The 19,458-nt window shown below is 43.7% G+C and overlaps 1 protein-coding gene across 1 annotated transcript in view; it reads right to left on the bottom strand.

The window, feature by feature from the left end:
* LOC124615771 (lysosomal acid glucosylceramidase-like) overlaps positions 1-17,496 on the bottom strand; it is a 240,052-nt gene extending 222,556 nt beyond the window's left edge. The window contains exon 1 of the mRNA XM_047143870.1: positions 17,384-17,496. The gene's annotated coding sequence lies outside the window, so the exon portion shown is untranslated. The remainder of the gene's footprint in view (positions 1-17,383) is intronic.
* Positions 17,497-19,458: the final 1,962 nt, after the last annotated feature.

Genomic DNA, 19,458 nt, shown 5'->3' with positions numbered 1-19,458 from the left:
GTACAGAGAGCTCTCACTTATAGTAGATACATTGACTGCAACACGGCTAGGCAATGAAGCGAACTGAGCTTGGATGACGAATCCGGTGAACTGTATGCCAGAACTCAACGGCTGTATAATGTCTGGCGAACGATGGTGTGCCAATCTCTCGGCAACCCATGACCAGATAGTTTCAGAAGGTTATAGATCTGGAGAACGTGTTGAACAGAGCAACAGTCTCTGAATCGAGGTCTTGCATTATCTTGTCCAAAGAGTTCACAGGGACGTCTAAATGGGCCACTGTCATCGGCCTTAACACGTCAGGAAAATAAAACTTCCTTTCCAAATTATCAGCTATGCAAGCCACAAGTGATCGCGTTGTGTACCCCGTGACACCCCATACTATAATGCCAGATACTGGACACATATAACAGTGACGAATGCTTCTTGGCGACGTTAGTTCTCCTCGGACATTCCACACACATATACACTGAACAGCCAGAACATTATGACCACCTACCTAATAGCAGGTATGTCAACCTTTGGCACGGATAACAGTAGTCGCGTCGTGGCGTGGAAGCAATGAGGCCTTGTTTGGCCGCTGGAGGGAGTTGGCACCACATTTGCACACACACGTCACCTAATTCCCGTAAATTCAGGGGAGGGGGGCGGTGAGCTCTAACACCAAGTTCAGTCGCATCCCAGATGTGATCGATCGTGTTCAGATCTGCCGAGTTGGGGACCCAGCACACCAATTAGAACTCGCCACTGTGTTTGGTTCTGAGCGCTATGGGACTTAACATCTGAGGTCATCAGTCCCCTAGACTTAGAACTACTTAAACCTAACTAACCTAAGGACATCACACACATCCATGCCCGAGGCAGGATTCGAACCTGCGACCGTAGCAGCAGCGCGGTTGTGACATGGCGCATTATCTTGCTGAAAAATGCCACTGCCGTCGGGAGGCATGATCGTCATGAAGGGGTGTACACGATCTGCAACCAGTGTACGATCTCCTAGGCCGTCATGGTGCCTTGCGCGACCCCCGGTGGCCCACGGATGCCCATGCGAATGTTTCCTAGAGTATAGTGGAGCCGCCGCCAGCTTGCCTCCATCCCGTAGTACAGGTGTCAAGGAGCCGTTCCTCTAGAAGACGACGGATTCGTGCCCTCCCATTGGCATGATGAAGAAGGTATCAGGGTTCATCAGACCATGCAAAGCTCTGCCAATGCGCCAGCGTCCAGCGTTGATGGTCACGTGGCCATTTCAGTCGTAGTTGCCGATGTCTTGTTGTTAACATTGGTACATTCATGGGACGTCAGCTGTGGAGGCCAATTGTTAAGAGTGTTCGGTGCACTGTGTGTTCGGACTCACTTGTACTTTGCCCATTATTAAAGTCTGATGTTAGCCACAGTTCGCCGCCTATCCTGTTTTACCAGTCCGTCAAGTCTACGACGTCTGACATATGTAATGAGGAGTGGGCGCCTAACACCAAGACGTCTGGACGTGGTCTCACCTTGGTTTCGCCACGTGTTGGAGACACTCGCCACAGCACTCCTCGAACACCCGACAAGTCTTGCAGTTTCCGAAATGCCCGTGCCGAGCCCACGGGACATCACAATCGGCCCTCGGTCAAACGCAGATAGATCGCGCGCCTTCCCCAATCTACACACAGATAGCACGCTCACCGGTGCTGCATGCGCTGTACGTGTGTCTGACGAGCAGTCATTCCTCGCCAGGTGACGGTGCTATCGCCCGGACGGGTTTTTATTGATAGCAGGTCGGTGGTCATAATGTTTTCCGTGAGCAGCAGAGGTGTTCCTCGTGTGGACGCACTCTTAGAATTCGAAACTCGATTACAGCATGCCATTTCTCACACACTGACATAGTTACACAAGCCACGGTTCAGAGCTCTGTTCTGGCAGAGGGCTGCAGATATGTAGAAATGAAAAGTAAAGATGTAGAATGTTAATGACGTTTGTTTTATTTAAAAAGCTTTAAGAATTTTCAAATAAAAAATCTCGGTGCTTTACTTTTCAGCACGCCTCTGTACATTATTGTAGTGGACCGTGCTTCAGGAGCGAGTGGCTCTCTGCTGGAAGTGAGGGGGGGTGGGGAGTGGGCGGGGGTACACCGCCAATCCGTTGCCAAAACTCTTTATTAACAATCATACATAAATGTAGAGCAGTGCATCTTTGGCAGGCAGACAGTAGGCCGTGTAGCAACGAAAACTGTCAGGTTTCAGCTAATATTATCTGCTGAGAAGTTATCGTGTAACATGGAGAAGTGAAAGTTCTGTTGGCCTGCTAGGGACACGTGACATTAACTCTGAGGGTGACTCCCCATCCAGGATAACTTGCAGTGTTCTGCCCGTAGAAGACATCTCTGCTGTAGTAAATCAAACTTTATTCGAAAGTTTTGGTGCACCGAATTCCATATAACCTCGATCAATATGTTATCATGTGTGCAAGTTGAAATTCACATTATGGTGGTTGGCGTACGACCATTAATTACATGAGGTTTATTTTTTAAAATTGGTCCCCCCTCCCCCACTGGTGAGATTGGGTGAAATGTGGTGCCCCAACCCTCCCCCTCTCTGCAGTGTTTGTTTTAAACATTGATTAAAACACTTAAACAAGAACATGTTTCAATTAGAAAGCGTATTAAGCAGTGTTTTTAACACATGATTAAAAACACAATCTGAAACATGCCAATCCTGGGTGGTATTCGAACGGACAGGCCTACGTATACAGACGGACAAAAAGGCTCCAAGAAAATGGTGTTAACTGTTTTGGCATAACTCTAAGAAACTGATTTTTCACTGATGTACTATATATGTCACATGTCCCTGAAACTTTACCTACTTTATAGATGAGGGACAAATTTGTTTGTACCGTACTTTGAAGCATATGGCTACGCACTTTTTCAGTCTCTTGATCTACATGATCACTAAAAGAGTTCTTGTCACTGAACTGCGGATAAGCTTGTCAGCCAGCCGCTTAACTCACATATTGTAAAAGTTTTGATACTCATTCATATTGAACATAATAACATCGTATTTAAATGAGTTGCAGAATACCATGACTAACTCACTGAATGACTCGCAGTGATTTCGACTGGCATGGCAGGGAAGTCCCTGCGTGAAATCTGAAACTTGTGCGGCAGTTGTTTCAAATAGGGAAGTCCCGGCTTGGAAAAACAAAATGTTATCTGTTATAATAGTGTACAATCGCTGAATTAAAAAATTGACATGAGATTTTCATTGCCCCCTGTCCCCTTTAAGTGATTAAGTGATGTTTTGTAAGACTTTGCTGGATCCCTCCCCTCCCCCCCCCCCCCCCGCCCAATTTTGTGCTCACGTTATTACTGGACGTCCCCTTATGGGATTCCCATGTCAGTGTTCCGGTATTTAGTCCAAAGTTTGGTTTGATGCAGATTTCTACGCTAGACTCTCTGAGGAAGGTTTTTCATCTCTGCACAGGTACTACAACTTACACTATTTGAAGCTGTTTACTGTTGTCAACCTTTGGTCCAATTTTGTAATACAACCCCCCTCCCCTTCCCCCACTCCAACTGTTATCGAATTAGCTATTCCCTGATCCAATATGGTGGGCCCTGTCAACTTAGAAGTTGCGCTATACAGCTCTTTCCCCTCCAATTCGGTTCAATACTTTTTTTCCTAGTTATCCTCCCATCACCTTCTTTTGCCGAAAGTTAATCCCGTCTAGTTCAGGGTCCGCTATACTCAAATTTTGCCAAGTTAATTTTATTTAACTTCGTGGCCGTGTGCCTCTCCTGTCGCCAAAGCGTCAGTTGCCTAAGGAAGGGAAGTTGTGTCCGACACCTGCATGTAAATTGCGCAAACTTTGCCCTTTATGTGATCGTATTTTAACTGAGAGTAAATTGGGAACCAGCCCAGCGTTCGCTTAAACTAGCGTGGGAAACCGCCTAAAAGCCACACTCGAGTTGGCCACTGCACCAGCCACGGTCGTCAAATCGCCCCACAGATTCGATCCACATTTGGTGCAACTTCCTGTCTCGTAAGCCAACGTGCTGTGCATTACACTGTACAAGCAGGAATTAGTTATCCTATCTACCTGTCAAATTTTCAGCATTATTTTGTAATCCCGTTCGATGCGTTTACGTGGGTCTGATGAAAAGTAATGCCTCCGAAATTTTTACGTGAAAACACTGAAAGCTATTTAAATAAAACAGACGTCATTAACACTCTACATCTTTATGGTTCAAGTCTGCATAGTTATTTCTCAACACAGTTATCCTGGCGATGAGCACATTTCTCCCAAAGAGAGAAAAATTTCTTGATACCATCACTGCCTCGCCTCTGTTTGCACCACTTCATCGTCATGCAAGTGACGTCCTCGAAGCTGTCCCTTAGGTTTTGGAAACATGGAAATCGGATGGGATTGTATGTAGGAGTATCCATGGCGGTGAACCCAAAACATCGGATTGTTGCAGATACTGCAGCGCTCTTGTGTGGTCTGGCATTGTAATGCTGAAAGAGAGAATGATCCATTTGTGGACTCACTCTTCGAATTCGTGCTTTCCCTTTTCTCAGCATCACGCAGTACCTTGCAGACTTTATGGTGTTGCCTTTAGGCATGAATTCCAAATGTACTATCGAGCGAGGAGGCGCAGTGGTTAACAAACTGGACTCACATAGAGGATGACGACGGTTCAAACCCGCGTCCGGCCTTCCTGATTTAGGTTTTCCTTGATTTCCCCAAATCGCTTCAGGCAAATGAGGGGATGGCTCCTTTGAAATGCCGACTTCCTTCTCCACCCTTCCCTAACCCGATGGGACTGATGACCTCGCTCTTTGGTCCAATCCCCCAAATCAACTAACCAATCCAAATGTACGACACCTTGAAATCCCAGTGCAATGTGAACATGACTTTGCCTCTTGATGACCTGGTCTTGAACTTGTTTGGCGTCAGTGATCCTTGGTGCCAAAGCTCCATTGATACTCTCTTGTTTTAGGGGTCAAAACGGTGAACTTAGCTTTTATCACTTATCATAATATAGTTAAGGGATCCATCATCCTCGCACTAAACATGCAAAAGAAATGATTGGCGGAGGTCCGATCTCCTCTATTTCACGTCAGGAGTGAGCATTCAATGCACCCACCGTGCACACTGCAGCTCTGTAATGGTGACCCGTACACACTCGCCTGAAAGCTGTGTCGGTAGCGTCCGAGAGTTTTCTCTGATGAGTTCGTCAACATGATTGTGATGAGTCTCGTCGGCTGCCATACACGGTCATCCTTTCTGAGGTCTGACACGCGTTGAGGTTAGCACCACTGTTTCCGTGATTACGAACACGAACAACCCAACGTCGTGCAATACCGATGTCGATACAATCACCATTGTACATAGCTTTGGGTCTTTTATGGATTTCATTTGGATGCACTTTTTCAACGGTTAAAAATTCGATTACAGCACACGATTTCTCACGGACTGACATAATTACGTTATCCACCGCCATGTTACACGCTACAATTCGAAGCGCTCTAAAGGCAGAGGGTTGTAGCTTGCGTGAGCGAAGTGGAAAAGTCTACCTTTTAATATACATGACATGTAATACCCTCAAGGTCTCCATCAGCCACTTTGAATATTTTACGTTGGGAACCTAAGGTGGGTTTACTAAAATAGATTCGGAATTACGTTAAAAAAATCCTTCACTATCTTCATGAATATTAGATAAGAAATCTTAGAAAAATGAAACTCAGTAACCTGTACGATTACTAAGATGATGGGAACACAAATGTTACCAATATTTTCTTTTTCTTCTCCTAGTTTCACCTGTAAGTAGTCCGACCCCGGTAGCTGATTGGTCAGCGCGACAGAATGTCAATCCTAAGGGCCCGGGTTCCATTTCCGGCAGGGTCGGAGATTTCCTCCGCTCAGGGACTGGGTGTTGTGTTGTCCTAATCATCATCATTTCATCCCCATCGACGCGCAAGTCGCCGAAGTGGCGTCAAATCGAAAGACTTGCACCCGGCGAACGGTCTACCCGACAGGAGGCCCTAGTCACACGACGTCCCGTCCCCACCTGTAAGTATACTGACGGGAAAGAAGTGCAACACCAAGAAGGAGTTGCACGAATAAACGAAAGTTGGTAGGCGTGTTTCTACACCTGAAAGACGATGTCTATTCAGATTTGACTCTAGTCATATAAGAGTGGCGCTAGTAACATCACTGTAATAATGCAAATCAGGATTGCTTTTATACACCTGTAACGACCGTGAGCGTTAGTTACCTTTGGGATTGGACGTGGTGAGCTGATGTTAGTGAAGCATGCCTTTAAGGCGACAAAGACGCAGTTACCAACATCTCATTGAATTTGAACGAGGTCATGTAATAGGACTACGAGAAGCTGGATGTTTCTTCTGCGATACGGCAAAAAAACTTGGCAATAATGTAGCCACTGTATATGATTGGTTCAAACGATTGAAATGGTTCTGAGCATTATGGGACTTAACTTCTGAGGTAATCACTCCCCTAGAACTTAGAACTACTGAAACCTAACTAACCTGAGGGCATCACACACATCCATGCCCGAGGCAGGATTCAAACCTGCGACCGTAGCGGTCGCGCGGTTCCAGACTGAAGCGCCTAGAACCGCTCGGCCACACCGGCCGTCTGTATATGATTGCTGGCAGCGGTGGTCAAGAGAGTGTACGGTAGGAAGAAGACTGGGCTCCGACCAGCCATGTGCCATTACCGAGAGAGAAGATCATCGTGTTCGCCATATGGCACTAGCGCACCGTACTGCGTCAGCAGTAGCAATCTGAGCTGCAGTTGACACCACAGTGACACAACGAACTGTTACAAATCGGTTATTTTCAAAGACAGCTCAAGCCAGACGCCCCTTAGCGTGTATTCCACAAACCAAAACACCTCCATTTGCAACTTCTATGGTGTCAAGCAAGTGCTCATTGTGTTTTCTGATGATAGCTGGTTCTGCCTCGGTGCCAGTGATGGCCGTGTGTTGGTTAGAAGGAGGTCAGTTGAGGGCTTGCAACCAACCTGCCTGAATGCTAGACACATTGAACATACACCTAGAGTCGATTTCGAGTGACAGCAGAGGCACTCTTGTAGTTATCCCACGCACTCTGCTCAAATTTGCACCTCAGTCTGGTGATTCGACCTCTAGTGCTGCCATTCATGAACAGCATTCCAGAGGGCGTTTTCCAACAGGATTACGGTCGCCCACACACCCCTGTTGTAACCCAACATGCTCCACAGAGCGTCGACATATTGCCTTGGTCCGCTCTATCAGCAGCTCTGTCTCCAGTTGAGCACATATTGGACATCACTGGATACCAACTCCAGCGTCATCCACGAACAGCACTAATTGTCCCTGTATTAACTGACCAAGTGCAATAGGCACGGAACTCCATCCCAAAAACTGACATCTGGCACCCGTACAACGCAATGTAAGCATGGATGTACGCTTGCATTCAACATTCTGGCGGTTACACCGTTTATTAATGTACCAGCATTTCACATTTGCAAGGGCTTATCTCACGCTTAGATTAACCTGTGATCTTTCAATGTTAATCACTTAAATTGTTAGCTGGACAAATGTATTCCCGAAATTCCATTACTCTACATTAATAATTTTTTGGTGTTGGGACATTTTTCCGTCAGTGTATTTTGGTACGGCCGATCCCAAGGTTGGAGGACGACTTGTATATATATCCAACGCCACGTAGATGACAAGGCCTTACAACTCATCTCCAATCTGGGTGTGACGTCACGGGCTCCAGGCAATACGAGCCGAGCCACCGCAGCGACATGTTTAGGAACGACAATGCCTACCCCTACGGCAGCACTAAAAAAGCTCCTTCTTTCAAATTGTTAACCGTCCTGGTTACTCTGTGCTTTTGACCACATCTGAAATCGTGTTTTCTTTTCTGATATGTAGTGGATCATGAGGCATAAGGTATCTTTAGCAGCTCAGTGCTAATCAGTGAGTGGTCAGCGCGACAGAATGTCAATCATAAGGGCCCGGGTTCGATTCCCGGCTGGGTCGGAGACTTTTTCCGCTTAGGAACCGGCTGTTGTGTTGTCCTAATCATCATCATTTCATCTCCATCACGCACAAGTCGCCGAAGTGGCGTCAAATCGAAAGACTTGCACCCGGCGAACGGTCTACCCGACGGGAAGCCCTAGCCACACGACATTTCATTTCAGTGCTAATCAGCACAGTGGCGAACAAATGTTGTGTTCGTGGCAGCGTCGGTAAGTACACCGATAAGAACAAAGTTCACATATTCACATTTCCTTATGACGAAGAAATGCGTGCTAAATGGTTATCTGCAATCAAAAGGGATAATTTCATTCCTAACTATCATCTTAAGCATTGCTACAGATAGTATGACGAAAGAGCTTAGCAGTTTAGTGTTATTACGTAGTAAAATTTTTAGTAACGTCAATACTGTAGCTCTTCATAGCACTGTCACCTACATTTCAATATCACGGGAAACGACTACAGAAGGTTGGAAAACGGGAGCTACACTAACTTCATCTCTGAGCAAGCCAAAACTCAGAAGAACTGCTGTACCACGCAAACTTCCCAAAACAACGCAATCATCAGGGAATCTCCATCTGCAAAGCAGCAAAAGCGCGAGGCTGCTGCTCTTAGAACGCAGCAACAGACTCTAGTGTTAAATCGCTGGAGAAATACGATAAGAACATACTTTTAAGCGCATTTCACGAACTAACGAAGAAACTTGAGTCTGTAAAGTGTAGTGAAAAGTCGTCTACAGCAATGAAAAATAAATGTATTTTGTTTATCTTATTTTTATTTTGATCTCGAGAGGACTCCATATGACGTTCTGTACATAAATTCTAATCCGAGAGTAACTGTTTTTGTCAAATGCCAAAAAATCTCGTCTAAAAATATTGCAAAAATTGTAAGTGCTATTCCTGATGTAGGGAATATTATAAAATTTACGGAAGGTTTATACACAGTCAAGAAGAAAGTGAGCTACATGATGTTACTCTCGACTTGCTACGCAGTTTAGTGTGTGATGACAGAATAAAACTTCCCATGAGTTTATAAAAAGTCAGCTTCATCTAAGCTTTTCACCTCCTAAAAGACGTAGATTTGCTCCTCGTCTATTAATTCTTGCATCTTTTTTGCGTTTTATTTCAAGTCATGCCTACAAGTTCATACATAGCACTGGCAATATTATTCTGCCGCATCTCACTTAAATCAAAAACATTTGTGGTAACACTGATGTTAATCCCAGCAGTTCAAATCTTTTGGCATACTTTAAGGTGAAAACATCAAATCTGAACAATAATGAGTGTTTTGTGACACTCATGTCGGATGAGATACATATTAAATGAGCCAGGCCAGGGGGGGACCTGGTTGAAAAGGCCCATGACAGCACTGCTCTTGGAACAACAGCCCTTGCATCTATGGAAGGATGTAATGTAGCCATTCAAGCATGTTGCTCACATCTTGCCAGGAAATAAGAGGACTGCTGATAGCTTGTTCAGTGTAATCAAAAGATCTACTAACTGGATTGACAGTTATCTGTATTACTTCGCACAACAACTGAATTAATTTGGCTATCTCAAGCTGCATAACACATCAGTATTGCTTACCGACACGCTACAGATTATTCTAGGCCCTGTTTTATGTTCAAGATACTATTTATATTTTCAAATGCATAAGAAATAATTGGGTTAACCTGAAAAATGATCGATATTCTTCATTCCCAGCTTTCAATTGCATCTGTTATAATGCAAGCTCCTTTTCTGCAATAAGATCATTATTCGAAACTGGGAGCAACAAATTATTAAAATTTGGGTAGGGCTTAAGCTTGAAAGTACTGTGGCCATTTTCATTGGAAAAACAGGATGTAAAACTTGTTTACCAAATTTTCAATGATAACATCCAGAAGAGTTTACTTGAGTTAGGACTCACATATGATATTGAAAATTATAAATGCACTCCTGGATTTATAAATATTATTAGCACCTGGTGGCAGATCGTTAATTTTAAGACCCCTTTTAAATGAAACTTCCTGGCAGATTAAAACTGTGTGCCGGACCGAGACTCGAACTCGGGACCTTTGCCTTTCGCGGGCAAGTGCTCTACCAACTTTTTTTTTCTTTTTTTTTTTAATTTTCATTTTGTCCGCGTTTGTTCGTTGTATCTGCTCGGGGCGGACGTCTTAAGACATCCGATTAAGTTCGTTGATGATCGATTAACTCAGTTTTTTTATTACAGAGGGTATGTAACCGTCTGTCCGAACACGCTGAGCTACCGTGCCGGCATCAACAGAGCTACTCAAGCACGACTCAAGCCCCGTCCTCACAGCTTTACTTCTGCCGGTACCTCGTCTCCTACCTTCCAAACTTTACAAAAGCTCTCCTGCGAACCTTGCAGAACTAGCACTCCTGAAAGAAAGGATATTGCGGAGACATGGCTTAGCCACAGCCTGAGGGATGTTTCCAGAATGAGATTTTCACTCTGCAGCGGAGTGTGCGCTGATATGAAACTTGAGCACTTGCCCGCGAAAGGCAAAGGTCCCGAGTTCGAATCTCTGCCCGGCACACAGTTTCAATCTGCCAGGTAGTTTCATATCAGCGCACACTCCGCTGCAGAGTGAAAATCTCATTCTGGACCGCTTTTAAATGACTAAGACTTGCGGAGGTAATGCAAAAACCACTTACGAAACACCATGAAGATGAAAGATGTGTGTTTCTAGAGACGTTTCTTAATTGGCTGGATAAACGGGTATTCATGAGTTTGTCAGAAGGCAAGCGCACTGAAAAAACTCGTTCTATACTGAAACATAGCACATATGCATTACTCGAACTGAAGATCTATTGTATATGAGAACTGAAAGTATCATCTATATTACCCGGAAATTTCAGACTGATGCACTGGAAGCAAGGTTTGGATTGTCTTGACAGCAACGCAGATATATGAAAAAAAAAAAAACTGCGCACTGCGTTCTCTACTAGAGCTCTCTTTACAAAGTGGCTCAACTAAGAAAACCGTAATGAGATCTCTTCCCAGTTGTGACCAATCAGAAAGTCTTAACACAGTAACTGACAGCTCTGCGCTAAATAGTTTGAATAAAGTAAGCGTCTGTCAGGCTTATTTGGAACACATCACCCCAGAGATACCGGTCCTTACATTTATTGCAGGCAATTGCTGCTACAGTGGACTTAAGAAATTAAAATGTACCAACTGTGTTTAATTTTTACAGTGGATAGAGAAATGGCGCGTGGGGCAGAGCTCAATCTTGTTAAAAATTTAGACTGAGCTAGCTTGAAATATCCTCATAAAAATACATTACTGGCTGTGATGTATTCTTTCTGCTGGATCCAATAGCTATTGCCAACTGGGTGTTGTGAGCCCTTCCTTACACTTCAAAACCAGCGCGCAGTAGGTAGTAAACTAAACCTTGATTTCATACTGAGTAATGAAATTTGTGGTAGAAGACCGAGACAAGCATTCACAGCACAAAAAATATTGAAGCCTGTCGTGTGTACAAGTGTTAATATAGTGCTTAGCAACTACTGTGAAATTGAAAATAAGGCGCAGAGATCTTCAAATAAAACAAAACTGAAAACTGTTACAGTGGGACATATTTGAAACACAGAAAATAGAAAGAGATGTCCATAATTTTAGATGCTGCTTGTCAATTTGTCAATGATTATTAGCTGTGAGCCTATACCACCAGTTAATCTGGTTTACAATTTCCTTTTATCAGAACAGTACACAGGACATACACTGATCAGTCAAAACATTATGACCACTGCCCATCGCGACGTTGGATGCCGTCTGGTGGCGTTGGGGTCACTGACGCGGTAAGAAAAGCATGTAAGCGGACGAGACACGAACGGGGCACCTCCCTAGCGAAGATATGGGCTGAAAATGTGGAAATCCATTGAGATAAGCGACTTTAACAAGGGGAAGATTATTATTACGCAGAGCCTGTGAACGAGAACCTCGAAAACGGCGAAGCTGGTCGATGTGTTCATGCTTTATTGTCGTGAGCACCTACGGAAAAAGGTAGGACAGTGAAACTACCTCTAGGCGTTAAATAGTTGGACAGTCACGACTGTTCACAGAAAATTGGGTTGGAGAATTGTCTGGTCTCTAAAGTAGGATAGATGGTGATCTGTGACATCTTTGCCGAAAGGACAAAATATTGGTCAAGCACAAGTGTTTCGGAACTCACCGTTCATCGAACACTGTAGTGCATGGAGCTCCACAGGAGACCACCCCTGCCGACCGTGGTGGCCGAGCGGTTCTAGGCCCTTCAGTCCGGAACCACGTGACGTGCTCTTCGGGTGAATCGCAATTTTGCTACAATTGGTTGCTGCTCGTCTCCCCAAACGCAGTCATCGGGGTGAACTACGGCTCGAAACGTGCTGTGCCCCACGGACGCAGGTTTGTGGGAGCAGTATTATGCTACGGGAGACATTCTCCTGCGCTTGCGTGGGATCTGTGGTAGTAATAGAAGACAAGTTGACAGCTGCGAATCACCTAATCCCTTCGTGCTTGATGTCTTCACCGACAGCGATGTTCTCTTTCAACAGTATAGCTGTCCGTATATCTGAGCCAGACACGTTACAGGAGCGTCGTAGTGAACTCACGTTCATGTCTCGGTGACGAAATTCGCCTGATGTACGTCCTACGGAACTCATCTAGGTCGCTATCGGCCGCCATCACTGCGTACGCAAATCAGCTTCCTGTCATTTGCGCGAATTACATGTCCTATGCATAGACATCTAATGCCACATACCTCCACAAACCTACCAATAAACTGTCGAATCCCTGATACGCAGAATCATTGATGCATTTCGTTCCAAAGACGGAGAAACGAGCTATAAAGCATGTTGTCATGACGTGTTGGCTCATCAGTGTATACTGTATGTGGTATTTCTTTACTGTCACTGTGCGATTCTCTCTCTCTCTCTCTCTCTCTCGTGTGTGTGTGTGTGTGTGTGTGTGTGTGTGTGTGTGTGTGTGTGTGTGTGAAGAGAGAGAGAGAGAGAACTTACATCTATATTGAGTTGTAAATATGTGAATACTCTACAGAAAGACACAAGCTTACATTCACTAAACATAAATCGATAGACCTAATGTCATACATGAGTATAATCTAAGTTTTTTTGAAAGAAATGCATACCCCAATTTGCAAGAGAAGGAGCATGTTTCTCTCTTAAACGGGAAGTAGTGCTTGAAAGCGTCTGAATTATTTTCTGAAGTATAAAAGTTGACATACATGCCCTACTGTTACTGTAGGAAGATGATTGTCTCGTGAATATGGCTCACCCGTATAGCGTTTTTTGCCAGTGTGCTACTTAGACACATCCTAATTTCCACACTAAAACAAGCGTTAGACGAAATACTTTTCCATAACAAAACTGATACCTGCTCATTTATTCATTCCTGGCGCAAAAAATCATAGGCTATTCGAAGGTTTTCGTGCAATAAATCTTACCAGAGTTACACTTGTTGTGAGACAGCAGATTAATTAACGCAACTATGAAACTTCCTGACAGATTAAAACTGTATGTCGGACCGATACTCGAACTCGGGACCTTTGCCTCTCGCGGGTAGAGCGGTGGTAGAGCACTTGGGTAGCTCAGTTGATAGATCACTTGCCCGCGTAAAGCAAAGGTCCCGAGTTCGAGTCTCGGTCCGGCACACAGTTTTAATCTGCCAGGAAGTTTCATATTAGCACACACTCCGCTTCAGAGTGAAAATCTCATTCTATCGCAAGTATGTTTACCTATAAAGTGTAAATTTTAGCTTTCTGTGAGCAGCAGCAAATGTAAGAATCTGTAAGAATCAGTTGTAACAGTAAAACTAATTCAGAATAAATAAAACTCCAGTATACCGAAAAAACTCTGCTATTTTATTATACTGAAAATTTCTTATTGAAGTATGCGTTTTAAAAAAAAAAGTCTTGCAACAGCAACACGTAGCTTTTTATGCTTGTTGCACCTGTCTGATATTTGTTCGAGGTTTGTAGCTCAAAGTTCGTAATTATTTAGTCATACAACCTTTTGTTAGCTGTAGTAATTTTAAATAACTATTATCATTAAACTAACGCACTGCAAATAACTATGCCGCTGCAATGTCACACATCCGTTATTTAATATCTGATGTACTTTGCAAAATAGCTGTTTTACTTAGTTTTCATGGTAGTGATAATATAATCATCAGTAACGTCTTAAAAACATAACATTATTTACAAATTCAATCGCCATAATGCATTTGCATGTCTGCTGATTTTCCACCTCAAGTCATTCCAATACAACGACTTCTGTGCAAGTAACGTTCGTAGAGGTAATGCTTGCCGGCTCCCATCATCCGAGACTCGTGACGTCACAGTCGAGTTGTACGGCCTTGTCATCTAGGTGACGTTGATACATCCCGATACAGGATCTCATGCAACAAAGCTCTGCGGTGTTCATATTTTAAACTTATGAAAACTTGATATTTCTTTACGCGAAGAGTACATGAAACAAAAAGTTGCTTACAGCTGTAGCTTGGGCCATCGGTCGCCAGTATAGCATCGGCAGCGGGACGGTGTGTAGATTTTCGCGCAGTTTTTGTTTTCCAGTACGTATTGATTTATTGGTTTTGGCATTTTGATTCTAAGTAAAAACTTGTATCTTGAAAATGGAGAAACGGGAAGAAAGAGAGATTTCCCCTGTGCCGCGAGGGTAGTGTTTGCAAACAACTCCAACACGACGCGCTTTGACAGCACGAAGAGTGCGACTGAAAAATGCAACTCACCGTCGGCAGCAAAGCAGATCCGTAATCCACAGGGTCTATAAATATTTAAAGCGTCTTGTAGACAATAACGATGAAGTGTTAGCATCTACAAGCACGCTCGTTAGGAAAGATTTGAGGAAGGTAGAGTCAATAACGATGATATCAGGAAATGCTGTGACATGACACCGAAAAAAGCAACTATTGCAAGAAACAAACCTAGCTACAGTTTGTAGCGTTGGTTAATGAACTATCCAGCGCATGTGTCGTTTCACTGAAGTACATATGATGGAATTCGAGTCAAAGTGGGGGTCTTAGGTCTTAAGGTACCTCTTGCGAAAGAGACCAGGCTGATTGTTGTGCATATGGTGTTAGCGAAGATGGTTTTCTCAAAGAAAGTCAGTTCGTTTACAGATGTCATAAAAGAAGCAAGTTAGAAGACTACCACCATTCGGAAACGAAGACCACCAAGTTTGTGCAAGTATGCATTTTCGTTAGCTTGCTAATTTGCGTGAAAGATTAGTAATTATAGTATATTTTACTCTGATATGCGTTTTTGTCAGTGATTTACATGCATTTACACTGCATATAAACACACTGTAACTGCAAGAAGCTGCGCGGAGTGGCCGCGCGGTTAGAAGCGCCACGTCACGGATTGTGCGGCCCCTCCCACCGGAGGTTCGAGTCCTCCCTCGGGCATGGGTGTGTGTTTTGGTCTTAGCATAAGTTAGTTTAAGTGGTGTGTAAGTCTAAGGGACCGATGACCTCTCTTAGGAATTCACACACATTTGAACATTTTTGGCTGCAAATATAGAGCCTAAATCAATATTTCACTGTTGTTGTTGTTGTGGTCTTCAGTCCTGAGACTGATTTGATCCAGCTCTCCATTGTACTCATCCCTTGGTCTCCCTCTACGATTTTTACCCTCCACGCTGCCCTCCAATACTAAATTGGTGATCCCTTGATGCCTCAGAACATGTCCTACCAACCGATCCCTTCTTCTAGTCAAGTTGTACCACAAGCTTCTGTTCTCCCCAATCCTATTCAACACCTCCTCGTTAGTTATGTGGTCTATCCATCTAATCTTCAGCATTCTTCTGTAGCACCACATTTCGAAAGTTTCTATTCTCTTCTTGTCCAAACTAGTTATCGCCCATGTTTCACTTCCATACACGGCTACACTCCGTACAAATACTTTCAGAAACGACTTCCTGACACTTAAATCTATACTCGATGTTAACAAATTTATCTTCTTCAGAAACGCTTTCCTTGCCATTGCCAGACTACATTTTATATCCTCTCTACTTCGACTATCATCAGTTATTTTGCTCCCCAAATAGCAAAACTCCTTTACTACTTTAAGTGTCTCATTTCCTAATCTAATACCCTCAGCATCACCCGACTTAATTCGACTACATTCCATTATCCTCTTTTTGCTCTAGTTGATGTTCATCTTATATCCTCCCTTCAAGACACTATCCATTCCGTTCAACTGCTCTTCCAAGTCCTTTGCTGTCTCTGACAGAATTACAATGTCATCGGCGAACCTCAAAGTTTTTATTTCTTCTCCATGGATTTTAATACCTACTCCGAATTTTTCTCTTGTTTCCTTCACTGATTGCTCAATATACAGATTGAATAACATCGGGGAGAGGCTACAACCCTGTCTCACTCCCTTCCCAACCACTGCTTCTCTTTCATGCCCCTCAACTCTTATAACTGCCATTTGGTTTCTATACAAGTTGTAAATAGCCTTTCGCTCCCTATATTTGACCCCTGCCACCTTCAGAATTTGAAAGAGAGTATTCCAGTCAACATTGTCAAAAGCTTTCTCTAAGTCTACAAATGCTGGAAATGTAGGTTTGCCTTTCCTTAATCTATTACTAATATAAGCCGTAGGGTCAGTATTGCCTCACGTGTTCCAATAATTCTACGGAATCCAAACTGATCTTCCCCAAGGTCGGATTCTACTAGTGTTTCCATTCGTCTGTAAAGAATTCGTGTTAGTATTTTGCAGCCGTAAGTTATTAAACTGATAGTTCGGTAATTTTCACATCTGTCAACACCTGCTTCCTTTGGGATTGGAATTATTATATTCTTCTTGAAGTCTGAGGGTATTTCGTCTGTCTCATACATCTTGCTCACCAGATGGTAGAGTTTTGTCAGGACTGGCTCTCCCAAGGCCGTCAGTAGTTCTAATGGAATGTTGTCTACTCCCGGGGCCTTGTTTCGACTTAGGTCTTTCAGTGCTCTGCCAAACTCTTCACGCAGTATCATATCTCCCATTTCATCTTCATCTACATCCTCTTCCATTTCCATAATATTGTCCTCAAGTACATCGCCCTTGTATAGACCCTCCATATACTCCCTCCACCTTTCTGCTTTCCCTTCTTGCTTTGAACTGGGTTTCCATCTGAGCTCTTGATTCTCATACAAGTGGTTCTCTTTTCTTCAAAGGTCTGTTTAATTTCACTACAGAAATGTAATTATATTATTTCTGACCAAAGCAAAAACTGTTACAATGAGTAACAGAGGTGCATTTGACAGCCTGGCAACAGCGCACCAACAGCCACCCGCCAATAAGCCTAACCAGAACTATACTAAAAATTGTGATGTACTTACCAATGGCACTGCCAGCCGCCGACTGATCGTGGCGAGAAACTGAAGGCAGTAAGCTACTGCAAATACTTCCACACCGACAGTGGTCAGCCGTGGCTTACATTTAAAAGTAGCGCAACAACTGAAGCGCTCACCTTGACGTTAGAACTGCTGGACTTTATCTGCTTAATGTACCCGTCCAAACAATTACAAAGTCGGTCGTGTTAAGCCCATACGTCATGCAACAAGTTTTCAGACCAACTTCGACCGCAATCGCTTCTAGCTCCTACAAGGTCGAGAAAAAGGCTCACACATTTTTCCCCATACAGATAGTAGAGGCTACTTGTGACGTCCTCGTCATAAACCCAAATCACTGGCGACAGGTCTCATTTATTGTGAGGCTTGCTGTGTTCAGATGATAGCCAGGCAAGGCGCTTTCTCGATGGAATGACAAGACAGCCACTGAGCCTATCCCAGACAGCTCACCAGGACTGCTGCTGTTTCCGCGTTATTACCAGAGAGCATTAGAGAGCTTATCACTTTAAACAATAATAGTTTGTTACTAGCAAATTCCCACATAAATTGTTTTATGTGTAAGCTGGTGTCGACTGACTAGTCATTATAAACAGCCCATAACTATTTATTGGCCGATGGTTGCGTCAGATGTTGCATGTTCTGACATGTTAGGGGTCAACATTTCCGTGGAGTTCCCACGAGAAGATTCCAATTCAGTCTTAGCATGCTCTGACGCAACCATCGGCCAAGAAATTTTTGAGGGCTATTTATAATAGACTGCCCAGTCGATATCGGGTTATTCATTAAGGATTTTGTGTAAGCATTTCACTGAAACAAATTTATTGCTAATGTTCTAGCGCTATCCATGCTGCTGTTGAATGCACTGAAGGAGAACAGTTAACCGATTTGATGTAAATGGATCATCCAGATGACTGGCTAAAGCATACACAAATGAAAAACTTTATTTCTCGGCGAAATCTGGTAGCTTACTAAAATCTCATGGGGTAGCTTTACAACGAGTGTCCCATCTTTAGGAGCCGACCACTGTGGCCGAACGGTTCTAGGCGCTTCAGTCGGGAACAGCGCAACTGCTAATGTAGCAGGTTCGAATCCTACCTCGGGCATGGATGTGTGTGATGTCCTTAGGTTAGTTAGGTTTAAGTAGTTCTACGTCTAGGGGACTGATGACCTCATATGTCAAAAAAAAAAAATGGTTCAAATGGCTCTGAGCACTATGGGACTTAACATCTGAGGTCATCAGTCCCCTAGAACTTAGAAGTACTGAAACCTGACTAACCTAAGGACATCACACACATCCATGCCTGAGGCAGGATTCGAACCTGTGACCGTAGCTCTCTGGCTCTGAGAACTATGGGACTTAACAGCTATGGTCATCAGTCCCCTAGAACTTAGAACTACTTAAACCTAACTAACCTAAGGACATCACACAACACCCAGTCATCACGAGGCAGAGAAAATCCCTGACCCCGCCGGGAATCGAACCCGGGAACCCGGGCGCGGGAAGCGAGAACGCTACTGCACGACCACGAGCTGCGGACTGTGACCGTAGCGGTCGCGCGGTTCCAGACTGAGGCGCCTAGAACCGCTCGGCCACGCCGGCCGGCTCAGATGTCAAGTTCCATAGTGCTTAGAGCCATTTGAACCATCTTTAGGGTTAAAATGAAGAGGCATGTCCGAAAATCACTGAATCACGTGCCAACACGTCATGCTTACACACATTTAGTAAATGGTTTTTTGGGTCCTTAACCACGACTTAATTTGGATCATCATATACAGTATATTATTTATCAAGTCAAAATCCCTTTTTTCTCAACTCATACTAATCGTACATGGATGAATGAGATATCGTTAGAAAAGGTTTTTGATCGGCTTCTGACATTGCGTACCGATTTTGCTCTAAAACATACTGTTTGTGGAAAATCGTAACGTAAAAGAGACTTTTATGTATCATATGCAAAAGGGTATCAATGATACCTAGTTTCATTCCTATATTTTACGAAGCTAACTTATTAATCACAAATAATAGGCTTCGTTTTATATCATCTTGTTAAAATGTCATTTTA

The sequence above is a fragment of the Schistocerca americana genome, chromosome 5, assembly GCF_021461395.2.
Source record: "Schistocerca americana isolate TAMUIC-IGC-003095 chromosome 5, iqSchAmer2.1, whole genome shotgun sequence".
Classification (NCBI taxonomy): Eukaryota; Metazoa; Arthropoda; class Insecta; order Orthoptera; family Acrididae; genus Schistocerca; species Schistocerca americana.
Note: the sequence above shows the minus strand (reverse complement) of the source record. Positions and strands in the feature narration are given on the sequence as shown.